At 46.5% G+C, this 17,373-nt stretch overlaps 1 protein-coding gene across 9 annotated transcripts in view; it reads right to left on the reverse strand.

The window, feature by feature from the left end:
* GREB1 (growth regulating estrogen receptor binding 1) overlaps positions 1-17,373 on the reverse strand; it is a 144,678-nt gene that overhangs the window by 80,998 nt on the left and 46,307 nt on the right. The window contains exon 1 of one of the 9 annotated variants that reach the window (XM_059942200.1): positions 483-558. The exons of the other annotated variants lie outside the window; for them this stretch is intronic. The gene's annotated coding sequence lies outside the window, so the exon portion shown is untranslated. Of the gene's footprint in view, positions 1-482; positions 559-17,373 lie in introns of those variants that run through there. 9 annotated transcript variants of the gene reach the window in all.

The following is a 17,373-nucleotide window of genomic DNA, read 5'->3' on the forward strand; positions in this document are numbered from 1 at the left end:
TCAGATGGCGCCTTCCTCTGGGACCCTCCTTCAGCTCTCTGGAATGGAACGACAAAGCAAACGCGATGTCCCCACCCCCAGTTGCAGGGAGAACGGAATGGGAGAGAAGCAGCTTCTGAATAAAGCCAGGGAAGATTCTCAGGGAAGAAGAAACCATGGAAAAACTTCTCTCCAGAACCCCCCAGGCAGGATCCGGAGAGTATTTCCTTAGCACATCATTTATAACTAGACTCGCCGCTGCTTGGTGTCTACCTTGTGCAAAACTAATTAGTTCTAACCCCTTTAGATACCATTTTCAACAGCAAAATCAGGAAATGAGTTCATTAGGTGGATTCCACTCGGCTTACTGAAAAGGCAAATGCTTTGCCATTATTCCGCTTGACGCGGGCCAGTGCCGTCTCTATCATCAGCCAAAACGCCAACGCCAACCTCTCCAACCCCCCAAAGCGGGTGCTCCGCTCCCCACGTCGAACACACCGTACCTTACAAGAAGCTGGTCATTTCAGGCAGCCAGAAACCAACCAGCCAGGAGCAGGCTGAGCCCAGTGAAGGGCGAGCGCTTGCTGAGCCCCTGCCTCCCGGGCTGTGCCTTTGATCGTGCGGGGAGCCCTTAATGCCCCCAAGAACAGTGCCAAGCGCTCGGTCAGCCTGACACCCTGGCTCCGTGGCCCCCGCCCTGGGAGGCAGTGGCAGTCAAGCCAGCCAGGGGAAAGGTTTCAAAGGCAGTATCTGCTCCCGAGGCTACAACAACAACCAGGAGGGAAAGAAAGAAAAAAAAAAACAAAAAAACAAGCCAGCAGCAGACTTTCCAAGCTGAGCTCCCTCTGCCCCAGGCTCCTGCTGGGTCAGATGGCAAATGCCATGGTTTTTCCATCTTCTTAGCGCTGAAGTGTTTTACTGGGTCAAAGTGCTCACCATGCAGGTACATACCAATCTGTCGGTCTAACCACCAGCAGTTAAACCGAGTCTTTTCAAACATGAAAGTTCTGTACTTGGCCTGGAACCCGCGTCCTCTTGAGCAGAGAACAAAGGGTCAGGGAAGAGCACGGGCTTTGCCATGGGAATCGGGCAGCCCGCTTGGCCACGGGAGGACCGCAGGTGTGGCACTGACCCCGAGAAGCACGTGCCCCTCCAAACAACCGCCTCCGTGAATAGCGAGGAACACAACCCGGCCAGGAGAAGTCCCCTGAGGGTCACAGTGGCTCGTTCTTAAACTTATCGTATTTAAGTCATTTCCACCACGCTGGAAATCATGAAAACACCAGCTCTTGTCCGGACCTTCCTACACATCCCTGTTGCAACTAACATTTGGAAATCCAGGAATCCTGCTCAAATCCTAACTGAAAAAGGGAAGACAAGAAATCATGGGAGCCCCCTTCTTTTGTGCTAAATCCCTCTAACTTTGATTTTCATCTTCTTTCCACGGTCTTTTATTTGCCCGCCAAGAGGACATGGATAGGACCCAGGGGGATCCATGTCATCTGCCTTTCGCGCCAAAGCCCAAAGGACTGGATTATTCTTGTTGGTGCCCCAGTCAGCAAGGAGAGTTCTCAGCTGTTTCGAGGCCCCGTCCTCAAAACCACCATGCGGTGGAAGGAAGAGCCCCATGTCTCGGACCTACTCCTCCCCAGGCTGAGCCCCATCTCCCTAGCAAGGCAAGTGGAGACCCCACCTGCCCCCAGGCCTTCACAGACAGGCAGGGCCGCGCCCCCTGGTGGCTCTGCTTGAATGAGGCTGCAGGAGTCGAAGCAAAGCCTGGCGTGGCTTCACTCCCGGCGGGGCGGGGGCACCTCAGGTCTGGGGAGGCTTGGGGACTGGAGAGGGGGAGATTCTGCATGGGGTGCCTACCACCGTCCACCGCTCAGAGCACTGTCTGTAATGGTGGGAAACCGGACACCCCAGACATGCCCAACAGGAAGGGGAGCTTTCATGCAGCCTCTGATATCCACATGCATGTGGCTTTGTGCATGAAGTTTTTAAACCATATGGATATCCTTAGGGTACAACATGCAGCAAGAAAAAGATTTTAACTTGTTATAGAAATATAAAGAGAGGAATACATGTATACACATACATGTAATACAATGTATTGATATATGATATCTTATTATATAGAGATCCATCAAGAGAGATATATCTTGGGTCTGGCCCAGGCTTGGGTTTGAATCCTGACTTACTGGACATTTGACCCTGAGCAACTTACCTAACCTTTATGTGCCTCAGTTTCCCCGATCTGATAAAAGGGATAAAAGTACCTGTTTCTTAGTGTTGTGTGGATTCCATGAATGAATATGCAGAGGGTACTTGGAACAGTGAATGGCACATATACAATACTTAAAATATAGGCCATGATAATAGTAACAACTATTCTCATTGCTAAGCTTTCGGCCTGTAAATAAATAAATAAAATGCTTAAAAGAGATTGAAAAAAAAAATGTCTACAGTGGTTGCCTCTAAGTGAAAGAATTCAAGATTTTTTAATGCTTCTTTAATCTTTTCCATAGTTTGCTAATTTTAAATTGCCATAAATTATCATCATCACGAGGAGAAAATGAGCAAAGAAGGAACTGCCTTCATCAGGCCTGTATTACAATACCTTTGAACTGACCGTGCTTTCCCATTGCTGTCAAAATAGGCTTCGGATGTGAAAATAACATTGGGGTGCCTGCACAGGAGAGAGAGCTCGCCCCAGTGGCAGCTCTGATGGTGTTTCTGGTGTGAGTCTTCCTGCTGAATTTACATCTGCAAATCTATGCTCAATGCCAATATATCTCCTTGCCATATATATCTATCTCCCTCTCTTCTGTTCCATATCAAATGCTGTTCTCCCCCCCAACCCCTCGGCCAAGTCCCTTCCACCTTACATGATGTGACAAGCATGGACAGATTCACTGTACCAGCAGCCAACTGTGTTGGCTTTTTCTCTGTGACCACAAAGGCTTGAAGTGATTACCTTCAAAAAGCAAAAACTCTCCACCTGTCCAACAAAGTGTCCTGGAGACTGTGATAACCACCATTAACAAACAAATAGGCCTTGGCTTTTACAAAATGTTTCCCTGAGAGTTTTTCAGATCACTTTAGGTCTCCTTTACTTGTACAGACTGTGAGGGGCTGGTACTGCCCGATGCCGATTGCTCATGCCTCCGGTGCTTTGTGCAGGCTGTGTGTTCTGTCTGCCTGGGAAGCCCTTACCCCTCATTCATGATATGAACTCCTATTCATACTTCAAAACCTAGTTCATACATCTCTTCTGTTGTGTGATGGACCTGACTTCCCTAAACAGACCTGAGCACTTCTGTCTTTGTTCAGGTTTAACGAAACTCCAGAAGCCAGACTAAAGAGAGGACTTGTGGCTAATACAAGGCAAGTAACTAGAGGAAGCCAGTCGGCCCTACAGAAACCCAGACTCGGGCCTCTGGCATGTGTTAGTTGAAAACAGGGGACTTCTTTGAAATACTGTGTACAGAGCACTTGACCCCTCCACCTCCCACCCGACAGCCACATGCAGCATTCCAGGACTCAGGTGTGCACCACTGGCAAAACACATGAAATCAATTAAATTGAATCAACAGAGAAGAACTAGAGCCACTAACATAGACACAGTCTGGCATTTAGAGGGCTCCAAAATACGAGCTGATGCTGTCCTGAGCACCCAAAAAGCAACATCTATGGACACAAAACTCCCAGCCGACTGTCTCTTTCTTAAACCCACATGAAAATCCAAGGGTCACCTGGCATCTGAAGAAGGACTGAAGCATGAAAGAACATCCAGGAGAAGGAAAGATACTAAAGCAACCTGAGAAAAAAACAAGGCTACATAAAGAATTTTTTTAAAAACTCTAATTATTATCCTCTGAGAGACTAGGGGGAGACACACTGTGTCACCGAGTCCATTCACTGAGAGACCCAAAAATCACAGAGGAAGAGTTCTTAGAGATGCCCCAGTCCATCCTCTGGTTTAGAGCTGACGGACAGTCTTAGTCCACTCAGGCTGCTGTAACAAAAATACCGCAGACTGCATGGCTCAAACAGCAAACATTTATTTCTCCAGTTCTGGAGGCTGGGAAGTCCAAGACCAAGGTGCCAGCAGATCTGGTATCTGGTGAGAGCCCATTTCTTGGTTCACAGATGGACCATCTTCTCCCTGTGGCAGAAGGGACAAGAGAGCTCTCTGGGGTCTCTTTTAAAAGGGCACTAATCCAGACTTCCCTGGTGGTGCAGTGGTTAAGAATCCACCTGCCAATGCAGGGGACACGGGTTCGATCCCTGGTCTGGGAAGATCCCATATGCCGCGGAGCAACTAAGCCCGTGCGCCACAACTACTGAGCCCACATGCCACAACTACTGAAGGCCACGTGCTCTAGGGCCCGCGTGCCACAACTACTGAGCCCGTGTGCCGCAAATACTGAGCCCGCGTGCCACAACTACTGAAGGCTGCGTGCCCTAGGGCCCGCGTGCCGCAACTACTGAGTCCGCATGCTGCAACTACTGAAGCCCACGCACCTAGAGCCCGTGCTCCGCAACAAGAGAAGCCACCGCAATGAGAAGCCCGCGCACCGCAACAAAGAGTAGTGCCTGCTCGCCACAACTGGAGAAAGCCTGCGCAGCAAGGAAGACCCAATGCAGCCAAAAATAAAAACAAATAAATAAAAGGGCACTAATCTCATTCCTGAGGGCTCCACCCTCATGACCTAATCACCTCCCAAAGGCCCCACCTCCCAATACCATCACATTGGAGGATAGGTTTCAACATATGAATTTGGGAGGGACACATACATTTAGTCTCTAGTAGGGACCCTAACTAGAGAGCTGAGTGGAAAAGCTACAGGTATGGAAGCCACACACATTTTGATATGTAAGAGTTTGCATATTCTGCTATGTTGTCCTACATACAGTCAGTTCTGCTATGATACTTGTTTTTAAACCACAAATCTGTACCAACGGATTAATATTTTGTGAATTTTGTGTGCCCTTAGGTGTGATTTCCTCTGCAAGAAACACTAAGGTGAATGCAGAAAAAAGGTGCCCGGCTGAAGTGAGCTGCTTAGGAATACACAAAACCACACACCTCAAACACCTATCAGCCACCTCCAAGCTCTGCGTGTATTACGAGCCACGCCCATCCACAGCTGGTGTTAGAACTTTCCATATGATTCCACATCTCCCTCCTTCCTCTACTTCACAGTAACTCACAGCTGCAACCCTTCCAATGCCCATTTCCACACAAAACTCTATTTATCTTGCACTTCTAGGTAAAGTTCCATATTTATTGCACCATTTGTGTATTTCTTAACCATTTCTCATATGTAAAACTGTGCTTCCCTTTTCTATTAGGCGTTTACCTCTTTTTCTTTCAATATGTCATTGATGAAATTTTTTTGAGTCCTGTGCCTGTAATCCCATCTTTCCCACAAATCCTGTGGTTTTTATTGTGCGATTTTTCATGATTCAGTGATTTTTAGAAACATATGTCTCATTATATCAGAACTGACCATATGACTGTATTTCTGCATCCCAACTACATTTTCAGGAGTTCCTCTGATACTTGGGGTGGGGCGGGGTTGGGGGAAAACAAAGAGCATGGCATGCCGATTCTGGTTTGGAAAATTTGGTCACCACCACTGAATTGCACACCAGTCACGCCAAGCTCATTCTTTCTGGCAACCCCAGAACTTTCATCAGCTGCTTGGCCTTTTCCCTGCACTGACCCAACTGGAGTCTCTCCCTGGGGTAGAGCCAGTTGCTGGGTTTTGTCAGTATAAAAGAAATGTGTATATCATACGGGTTTTTTCTCTCCATCAAATACAAAATAAAATTCAAGCATAATTAATGAAATCTCCATTCCTGGCTTTTGTTTATGGGGAAGCAGCTATGGAGCTGGTGCCTGGGTTCCCATCCCGGCCCCTCACCAGCCTGTTGCTGTGTGACCTCAGGCAGCTCCTGAACGCTCTGAGTTCCTTTCCTCCCCCATAAATGGAGATTAATAAGGCTTACTTCAAAGGGGTTTTGTGAGTTTCAAATAAGATAATGTAGTGAAGTATTTAGCACAGTGGCTGACACTTCAGTGTTTTTCCTCCTCTTTTTTTTTTTTTTTTTTTTGTCCCGGTCAAGCTGATCTTTTTGCTGATCACAAACTTATTCCCTCATCCATGTCTTATGTTATTTGCCTACATTGAAATCCTCTCGCCTCCCTCACTGCTACTCAAATTTGGAGCTTAAAAATTGCAAAAAATGAATAACTGGGTGGTACACAATCTCAAGTTTTGGGCTCATACTGGCCATGTTCTCGCCTCTGCCTTTCCCCTCCATGAGCTTGGAGTAATGCATTCACTCACTCAACATTTGTCAGATGCCTACCTTACATACACACTGGGTATTTGAGTGACTTAATTTTCCAGAGCCTATTTTCTCAGCAAAATGAGGATAATAATACCTATATCATAAGATTGTTGGAAGGCTTAAATGACACAAGGACCATAAAGCACGTTTTACACTGTCTAGCACACAAACGGTGCTCAAAAATGGTAGCTTTTATTGGCATCACCATGATGAAAATGACTAAGCCACAGCCCTGCTCTGAGGGAGCTTAAACCCTGATAACGTGAAGACCCCTCCCTGCTGTACTGGTGCAGCCGAGCAGATCCTACGCTGGGAAGATCCACAAACTTCTCTCCTCCTACAGACCCAAACAAGCTGGAGCGAATGTTCCACTGGCGACGAAACAATGAGTCTGATTATGAGCGCATGTGACTGAAAAGGCAGCAAGCTAGCTTAGGTATGATTCATCATCGTCTGCCGCAGTAATTAGAAGTATTTTGGTTGGTTCTAGGTCAGAATGACCCAGTTACTGCACTTTTTTTTTTTCCACTGCTAAAGTTTGCGGTGAACCTTAAAACAAAAACTAAAGACTTAGGAAAAGATAGCTCCTTTGTGGCTTTTGCTCGGAGTCAGGACATTATCACCTCTGCCTTTCAGAAGCAAGCCCCCATCGGGGAAGCCATTAACGCTCCATCTTTAATTTTACTAGACACAAGAATAATTTTCATGGATGCTCCAGCCTGGAGCTCCTGGAAACCTATCCTGCCCATCTGTTTCCCAAGCTCCTAGCACAAAATAACAACCACGAGAGTATTTAGTGATGAGGTGCTCCTATAGGCAGTAAGAAAAAAGAGAATTAATGACCCTAAATATCTGATGGTTGCTAAACTCTCCAGGAGTCAATGAACCTTTCCCACTTTATTCTGGCTAATGCTGACTCATTAGCAAGAGAGTTCCTTACATACTTAATATGAGACATTTAAATGACAAAAAGCATGAAAAAATGATAGAAAGCAGAGAAAGTATATTACATCCTTAGTACCTACTACAGTTGCGGGTTTTAAACTGCATAGAAAAAAGACTGGAAGGAAATACACTGAAATGTTAACAGTGGATGTTTTCCCTGGTGGGGGTAAGGGAACTCTTCCATCTTCAAAGGTCTAATACAGATTTGGCAATTTCATTATTTTTTAGAGTTTCTTCCCTTTATTTTCAAATGAAAAAGATCCTCTGAATCTTGGCAAATGGGAATTTTCAAAGTCATTGTGCAAAACAAACATATAAAGTAGGAGAAAATAAAAATATTTAGAGTCTTCTGATTATTTTTGAAGGTAATAACTATACTGCAAGACAATTCTGTACTTCTAGTGACCAAAGTCACATTTTAGTAATGTTAAGAATTGTCCAAGCCAGTTGAAAAAAATTGCCAAGGGCTAATTCTTCATCCAACCAAATTACTGAATCTAATTACTTCCAATCTAAAAGAAGCTATCTGGTCATTCTTTTAGAATAAATATCTATAGCTAGCAAAGAAAAAAGTGAAATTTGACAAACGTATATAATTTCATATGAGTATTGGTGTTAAGGATTTCTCCCCAAAATACAGACTTAGTAGCACTTAATGCTTGCAGACAGAGCATTGCTTGGCAAAGAACTATATAAAATATTCTATGATCACAGGTTTTACAGTTGGGGGGTACTTAAAACTATCACCCAGTCCAACCTTCTGCCTTATAATAAGAAACTTATATCATTTTAAAAGCAAGGAATAGAACATTTAATCCAAACCAATAATTCTGCTACTTTCAACTAGGGTGCTTGCATTTTATAAATTCTTGCCTTTTATGGATGGATTTGAAAGAGATTTCTGCCACTCATTAACTTTGATGTAAATGTGAATTTGAAGTAGATGTAAAGTGACAGGTCTGCAACCTTGAAAAGTCATCATTCTTCTGTCCTACCAGAGTAGTGACCCCTGGATTTCTGTGATCCATTCCTCACACACAACAGCACGCTCCTGAATTCAGGGCCCTTTCCCAGTGTGGAGGGCTGCAACTGGCGTGTCCAACCCCATCTCTGCTGCACTGTTTCCCTGAGCAAGTTTTGGATTGGATGAAGGTTGACTTTATAGCCTGAGAAAGACTGATTCTGAAATCTTGTGGGTTTACTCTACTCAATAGCTGTTTGCGTGTCAATGCAGAAAAGAGATAAGCCTTCAAAAAAGTTAAAGGAAAGGGAAACTAAGAGATTTGGGGAATCCTTATCAGCAGAACTATCAAGCTGGCAGACTTTGTTCAACTATTGATGGAATTGGGATTAGGTGACACATCCTGCCTTTTTCTTTCACAACACTCATGACACCAACAATGCACGTTGCGGTATCTGTCTTCCCACAGGACCGTGAACTCCATGAGAGCAAAGACCACGTCTGTTTTGTTGATTACAGACTCTCCAGAGCCCAGCCCATGTCTGGCTGTCTAACTGAATGAATGAGTGCAGTCCTGCTATTTAGAGAGGCTGACCAGCAGAAAAGATAGGTCAGGAGACATGCCGTCCATCCAACCCACCAGGTGCCCAAGTTTACTCTTGGATCAAGTTTCACCACAAGACATTTTCAACCCAATTAACTTGGTCCCTCATGGAGTCATCTGCCCAGAGTTGCACTGTGACATTGTAACTGTGGCTTTTTTTCAACACCATCGTGGAAAACAGCCATATGGAACTGGCTTTGGCATTTGCTATCAAATTAAGTCCACTGTGTCACAATATCATTTATATGAGGTCCCACGGTAGAAACTGATTTAAGAATTTAATGGGGGAGGGGAGACCTTTCCCCTGAAAAAGTGGCATGTCTCTTCTTTTCTCATAATATGCCTGCTACCATTTATCACTTCCCCATTTTACGCTGATCACCAGATAAACAGTGATAAATGCACACAAAAAAAATAAGCAATGGCTAATTTTAGGGAAAACAAAAGCTATGCAGGGAAAAGATAAAACTAATAGTAGTACATACCTGGCTCAGCCGTCAAACTGTTTACATGGCCATATTCATGCATACATCGAATTGAGCTATCAAACACTATAAATAACTATATTGGAATAGAGAGCAAGATGTGTGTATCTGTATGGGAAGAATGGGGCATATATGCAAGAGGGCAAAATCCTTATCTTCCACATTGGGAAGTTAATAAATATTATTTAAAATTCAAGAAGCAAGGAGTAGCAAAGTATGTTCTTTAGAAATGGCAAGAGAATTACTAAAAGAATCATTTAAAAGGATTGAAAGTTATTGCCTCCCAAGAATAAGATAAGGAGGAAGGAGCGGGCAGCGGCAGAGAATAAGACTGCCATTAGTATTCGACATACAATATCTTATTTAATCTCCACTAAAATTCTTACCTTACCAATGAGAAAACTAAGGCTTGTAGACATTAACCAAGATCGCATAGCTAGTAAGTAAAGCTCAGATTTTAATGCAGGTTTCCTGATATCCAAAACTCATGATCTCTCCACTACATTATGTTCTCTCTCTTATTCTCCTATTAAAGGAACTTGTGCCATAAAGGAAGAAAGCTTAGAGTCATGTGGTGTCATAAAATGCCGTATGATGCAAAGAAAGAAAAAAAGGTGGCAAAGATGAGGAAGAGTGAAGGACAATGCTTAAAACCATTCATAAAACTAGTTACGGGCTTCCCTGGTGGCGCAGTGGTTAAGAATCCGCCTGCCAATGCAGGGGACATGGGTTCGAGCCCTGGTCCGGGAAGATCCCACATGCTGCGGAGCAACCAAGCCCGTGCACCGCAACTACTGAGCCCATGTGCCACAACTACTGAGCCTGCGCTCTAGAGCCCGTGGGCCACAACCACTGAGCCCGCGTGCCTAGAGCCCGTGCTCCTCAACAAGAGAAGCCACCGCCATGAGAAGCCCACACACTGCAACGAAGAGTAGCCCCCATTCTCTGCAACTACAGAAAGCCCGTGCGCAGCAACGAAGACCCAACACAGCCAACAATAAATAAATTAAATAAATAAATTTAAAAAAAAAAACTAGTTACATTAGTAGTTAATCCACATGAACTCAAGCCCTCAATGGATCTTTTTTTCACTAGAACAAACTAAGTTGGCATTGATAAAAGTGAGTCTTTGATAAAACCCTGGCAAGTGTCCGACCCCTCTATGTGACTTGGTGCCAGGCCTCCATCTCATGCCACATCCTATGGGGCTGGCCTGTGCCCGGCTGGGCAGTCCTGGCCTGAGGAGAGGTGGTTGTACCCCAGCAGGTGCTTCCTCTCAGCACTAGAGACAGGATTTCTGTCTGAACACAGCCTCCTGTGTCTTTGCCAAATGGCTAATGAAAGAAGCCCGAGTAGACCTACAGGGTATGTCATTCCAGAAGGAAATAGTCACAAGAAAGAGAATGTGACCAAGACAACTTTAAAAAAGGTCACACGAAACACATTTACATGGACAGAGTCATGTCAGTGTGACCTCAGGGAAGCACCTCACATACCCATCATGATATTTCATTGCCTGTTACAGAAACCCAACCACAGTGGCTCAACCCAAGAGGAGCTCACTCTTCCCATGTAACTAGAAGCCTGCAGGGAGCTAGTCCAGAGCTGGGGTGGCCTTCTGACAATGACATTCAATACCAGAGCTCCTTCTGCCTTGGAAGGCAGCCACTGAAGTTCACAATCCAGACTGGAGGAAAGGAGATAAAGCAAAAGATAAAAGGAGCAGGGCTTCTTCACCAGGAAAACAACTGTTTTCCAAGGAGTCCCACCCAATAGATTTCTGCTGATAAAACACTGGCTGGAACTTGGCCTTAGGGCCACCTACACTGCAATGGAGCCTGAGAAATTGGGTTTTTAGCCAGGCGCTTTGCTATCCTGAACAAAATCAGGGTTTCCATTAGTCAGGAATAAGGAAAGGGATGGACAGAACCGTCTGCCATGGGCTGCAATGAGTCCAGCGTCTGTTCAGCCAGTGACAAGAAGATGTGTGATGTGTTTTGGAAAGCACAGCATGAAAAGTAGTGATAAGACAAAAACAGAGCAAGGCCAAATCTGTCCCAGACAATGAGGTCATGCTGACCTTCCGGGGAGAAGAAGATGTTCAGACAGGACATGGTACTACTGCAAGGCAAATGCAAAAATATCAAAGTGCTATTTTACAAGCCTGCAGAGGTGGCTATTTTAAGTACTGATTCTCCACCTGATAAGGCGGGCACACGAACTGCCCCCAGAGGATCCTTCTGCTGGGCATTTGCCACATCACTTCACTGCATCCTCATGCAGTCCTATGAGACCAACAGGAGAGGAAACAGCAGGGCCAGAGAGACGCATGTCTTGCCCAAGGAAACACACACCAGTAAGAGGCAGAGGTGGGATCTGAAAGCAGATCGATCATGCTCCCGAGCCTGTGGTCTCTCCACCTTTCCTCCGGTCCAGTTTAACCTTTGGATACTGGACACCAGCCTGAGGGGCTGGGTGAGATTCTGCCACTGTTCTGCTCCACCCAGACATCTGGGTACCAAGCCAGACAGAGCTTCAGATCACCTGTGAGTCTAAGGTGAGTTGTTTCTGTAGGTTTTAGCCTTGGTGAAATAAAGGACACCGGCCAAAGGGCGGACCGGATAGATGACCCGCATTAATCGACACCCCTGCCGCTTCCCAGCTGCAGCGTGGACAAACCTCATCTTGTCCGATGCCCTAACCCTGGGCTTCTGAAACTCTCAACTCAATGTCTGAGGCACAAATGAGGAGCCCCAGAAAGAAGAGAGACTTCATCCTACTGAAAAGAAAGGAAAGCACCGTCACTTACGCGGACAATCCAAATTTACCTTCAAATGAGCATGACTTTCTCCTCTCCTGAATTTATTTTTAAGTGTTCATTTCCAACTCTCAATGACTGTAAAGTCATAAACTCCCACCTAACCAGACTGTCTGGTTCCTGATGACCTTGACATGAGACACCTATCTGGAAAGAGGCCCCCCTGCTTCCTGGGCAGGTCATCTACCCCTGTTTGCAGGAGATAAAAGAGCGCCATGGCCAGTGATTAAATATGCATGTACCATTTTGTTAGAGTGACTGGTTCCTTTTTTTCCTTTCCTCTTGAAGAAAAAGCACTAAATCACTTTCTCTAGTAAAATGCCCACAGGCAAGGAAAAGAAAAACAACCACTCCTAGGAAAACTCTCTGGGTCCTGTGAAGTTCTCAGCAGCTTTTAATTACTCCTCAGTGTTTTGCTACCAGTTGTTAAATGTAACAGAAACAAGAATTACATTAGCACATTAAAACAAGAGGATCTAGGCCTGCACTAGAGGGAGACTAACATATAAAACGAGATGAGTATGTGGGAAGGTCCCTTTGAACAATGACTATAAAGGCAGGAAGCCAACTTATACTGGGTGATAATAAACTACCAAGAACTTTCATTTTTTTTTTTAATGGTGCTGTTTTATCATTCTGACTTTATTTATTGATTTATTAAATATTTATTTGTTTATTTATTTATTTGGTTGTGCCGGGTCTTAGTTGCAGCAGGCGGGCTCCTTAGTTGCGGCACATGGGCTCCTTAGTTGCGGCATGCATGTGGGATCTAGTTCCCTGACCAGGGATCGAACCTGGGCCCCCTGCATTGGGAGCTCGGAGTCTTAACCACTGTGCCACCAGCAAAGTCCCCACCAAGCACTTTAATTTAGTCTTCAATAACTGAGTGGGGAAGGCGGCTTTTTTCTATAATCATTGTCACCCTTTTTCACAGATAGAGAAGCTGAGCCTGACCACCACAGGAACACACACGAAATGATAGTAGAACCAAGGGTGTAACTGACTCCATACTCTGGCACACCTGCTCCACCGTCGGTTTAAAAAAAATTCACAAAATGGACATGTCCGGGACTGTTCATTTATAATAGCATATTTTCCAAATGCCTGAAAGTTTCCAATAAATTGCTCTCTTATAGGTATTTTGTAAGAGTTTTCAGGGAACCATGACCTTTTGGGGACTTCCAAAAGGAGAAGCAAGTGGAAAAGTGTTTGCAAACACAAGAAGGACGTGTTGGAAAAGTCACTCACCCACTGAACGACATCAGTCATGAGCCAGAAAAGAAGAACATCGTACATGCATAGATTTTTGTTAATCTGATAATTTCTTGAAGAACAGACTTTAAAAAATGGACGAGCGAATACGCTATAATTCCTTATAATGTCTTAGTAAAGGGCTCCATGCTGTTCCAAAACACATGTTGCCTTGGTGATGCCTGTGACAGTAGCCTGGGGCCCCCAGGAGGACAGAGGGAGCCCTGCCGGGACAGGTAGAGGGACCACCTGAGGAAAGTGCCACAATGGGGATTATTCTACAGGTGAGGAGCTAAAACTCAGAAATGTACCAGGGACCCCCGAGTGGTGGACTGTCTGAGCCCCACATCAAGCCCAGTTTCCAGGGAAAACTGCCATGAGGACGCGCCAGTGAAAGGGGTGAAAGATGGGTGTGTGCTCACCAGGCTGACAAGAGCAGGAAAAATGGGGCAAAGTGACTGAGGTGTCACAGACCCGGGGTCCTGGGAGAAAAGTGCGAAGCCGTGGCCACAGGAGCCCAGGAGGCTGGGAAGCGAACATAGTAGGCACACAGGGCCGTGCTCAGAGCCACACGCATCCTCTCTGAGGGCGAGGGGCAGGGTGCGGCCCACCATGTCTGTCCACAACCCACAACGCGTGAACAGCTCCACTGACCAGCTCACTCTCCATTCAGGCAAATGATCTCAACTATGCCGGCACCACTCCTAAAAAAATCTGCTCCCAGTAGCATGGGCATTTGATTATATCCTCTTGGTTTGATCAACAGAGACGGTCAGTTCAGAACACAAAATCCAAGTTGAAGCCAAGCATCTCCTACCGGTGAATGGGTGGGTCATTCAATTACCATGTTTCCAACCCCGTTTATGCTGCCCACATGCAATTTGGGGAGGTCCTTAGGTCCAGCTGAGGAGGCAGGGCGAAGACCCATAAATCTGAAGTCATATATGTAATTATGATGCCCACGTTTATCCCGGGGACAAGCTTCTCAGCAGGATGAAGTGAACCGCAGATCAAGTACAAGGTGGTTGACCGCCTTGGGAGAAAGAGAAGAAGCGCCCCTCCCACCTCCGTGCTTTCGCCCCTGATGTCCACGCCCCACCCCAGGAAGGCCCTTCTTCCATGTCACTGCCTAGTAAAGTCCTAAGCACCTTTCAAGTCAAGAAGGTAACTGTCATGAGATGAATTGTGTCTTCTAAAATCTATAACCCTCAGCACCTCAGAATGTGACCTTATTAGGAAATAGGGTTATTGCAGATGTAATTCGTTAAGATGAGGTCATCCTGGAGGAGGGGAGCCCCTAGTGTAATCTGACTGGTGTCCTTATAAATAAGGGGAAATTTGGACACAGACATGCACACACGGAGAATACCGTGTTAATACTGGAGTTATGCCATCACAAGCCAAGGAATTACCAGAAGCTAGAAGTGGGGCCTGGAACAGATCCTTCCCTAGTGCTCCAGAGGGAACTCAGGTGCCACCCTGAAATTGGACTTCCAGAGATACTGCATTTTTGTGTTTCAAGCCACTCAGTTGTGGTACCCTGTTACGGCAGCCCAGGGAAGCTAGTACAGTGAGACTGTGTTAGTCCACTCAGGCTCCTATAACAAAATACCACAGATCGGGTGGCTTATAAACAATAAATTTACTTCTGTCAGTTCTGGAGGCTGGGAGTCCAAGATCAGGGTGCCAGCAGGGTTGGGCTCTGGTGAGAGCTCTCGTCTAGGTTGCAGACTGCCGTCTTCTCACTGTGTCCTCATACAGCAGAAGGGACAAGGGAGCTCTCTGGGGTCTCCTTTATAAGGGCACTGATCCCCTTCATGAAAGCTCCACCCTCACGCCCAAATTCCCCCCCAAAGTTCCCGCCACAATACCATCACATTGGGGTTAGGTTTCAACATACGAATTTCGGGGAACACAGAAATTCAGTCCATAGCAATGGCTTAAACCTTATCTTCATCAAGAGGACTTTTCAGATTCTATTGACCAAGCTCCCAAAAGAAGGGGGTCTCCTGCCCTGCCTTTGCTGTAGGATTTCCATTTCAAATAAGAGACTCCACCTCCCCTGCAGAGTGGGGAGAAGGAACTTGCACGGAATGACCCAAAAGCGGTAATTGGGCCAAATCTCTCTCTTGTGAGTTTGAACCGAGAGGTGCAGAGGGAGAGCAGAACCGGAAGGAGGAGGCACGTGGTCTGCTGCCGAGACACAGCTTCCTAGACACCCCCAAAGCGAAGCTCCCCTTACACGGGGCCACCCACTCCAAGGTCTAGCCAGGGGTGGGCCAGGCCGGGAGAATCAGCCAGGCCTTCGGCTCACACCTTAACCAGACAGGCCAACAGCCCCGGCAGAAATGAAGGTGAGACTCTGGTCTCCGTCCGCCTGATTCTCCATCCATTGCAGCTGGAAGCTGGGTAAGGAGAAGAAGGTGGCATCAGCCCCTGAGACCCGACGGGAAAGCACAGCAGGGCTTGAAGCCCACGAGTGATGAGACTGGACTCGTGTTTTGGATGCACTGGGGATGCAGTGGTGGGAATGTGACCCACCACGGAGACCTGACCAGAGAAGAGAAACCGAGGACCTGCCCCAGAGCAGTCACAGGGAGAGAGAGAACAGGTCCCTCCCCAAAAGACATGCACAGAGGATTACAGGGAAACCTGTTACAGCACGCCGTACCCACCAGTGGTGGAGGCAAGGAAGGACGCCCAAGTTCTGGGGATGGAATCAGCGCATTCAGGAGGAGCCGGGACAGGGAGACCATGAGGAGTTCGTCGTGGACGGCACGCATCTGGGGACACCAGCAGGGAGTGGGACACCCAAGTCTGAAAACAGCCAGCACTGGTCGTGCTGTTGTCAGGAAACCCACCAAGTCCTGCAAGATAGGTCATCCCGCTTTTCCACCTAAAACGCCCAGGTGACGGATTTGCCAGGATAGTTTGAAAATAATAGACCACTGAGCTCTGACTAGGCTTCTCTGGGGTTGTGTTCCAAAGCGTACCCGATGCATGGTCGTCCGAGGCTAACTAAGCGTCTCCACGTGGCCTCGCAATCACAAAGGCTGGAGAAGGTGAGCAAACGTCCTCTGCCCCACAGGAGTCTGAAGTGTTTCACAAAACGCTAGTAGGATGGATGAATCAAGAATAATGTCAGAGGATTTCGCCTCTGCTCTCAGATAAATGTGCTGTCGCCCCCTGTTCCCAGAGGAGGGGCTGATGAATGATCACTCTGCCCAGAGAACATCTGCTCTGTCCTTTTAGGCAGCATTCCTCTCGGGGAGACACAGGAGGGGACGGCGATATGGCCAACTTGAAGCCGCCAGATCAGTGCCCCCTGCCCTGCCCTCTGCACGGAGCTCCTATGGAGATCCTCACGTCTCAAAGGGCTTCCAGCAGAGCAAGGGCCGAGATGGTGCCAGAGAAAACCTCACAGGGGCTGAGATACAAGGGAAAAGGGATAGAGAGGGAGACGTTGCCTCGTTCATATCTCTGTCATTTAAGATAAAGAAGCAACCTATTATCTTCTTGGAAAGTCCCAGGCTTGGAGATAATATGGTCTTCATTCAGTCATTTTTTTCCCTACTTGCCACATTTTCTTCTCATTATCCTTAGACTCTTGAGCTCTTTGAGAGCATGGTCTGTATCTGACTCAATCTCTTGTTACCTCAGCACTGGCCATAATACCAGGCACATTGTACTCTTCAGAGAACACCTAATGGAGGACTGAGTGAGCGAGTGGATTGGTGTATGGGTCAGTGAATGGAAGGATAAATAAGTGGATGGATGGATGGATGGATGGATGGATGGATGGGCAGTTGAATGGATGGCTGTGTGGGTAGGTAGATGGGTACATGGATGGATGGGTGGATGGGCAGATGGATGGATGTGTGGATAGGTCAGTGAACGGATGGATAAATAAGTGGATGGGTGGATGGATGGATGGATAGATAGACGATGGATGGATGGATGTGTGGGTTGG

The sequence above is a fragment of the Balaenoptera ricei genome, chromosome 13 (genome assembly GCF_028023285.1).
Source record: "Balaenoptera ricei isolate mBalRic1 chromosome 13, mBalRic1.hap2, whole genome shotgun sequence".
NCBI lineage: Eukaryota > Metazoa > Chordata > Mammalia > Artiodactyla > Balaenopteridae > Balaenoptera > Balaenoptera ricei.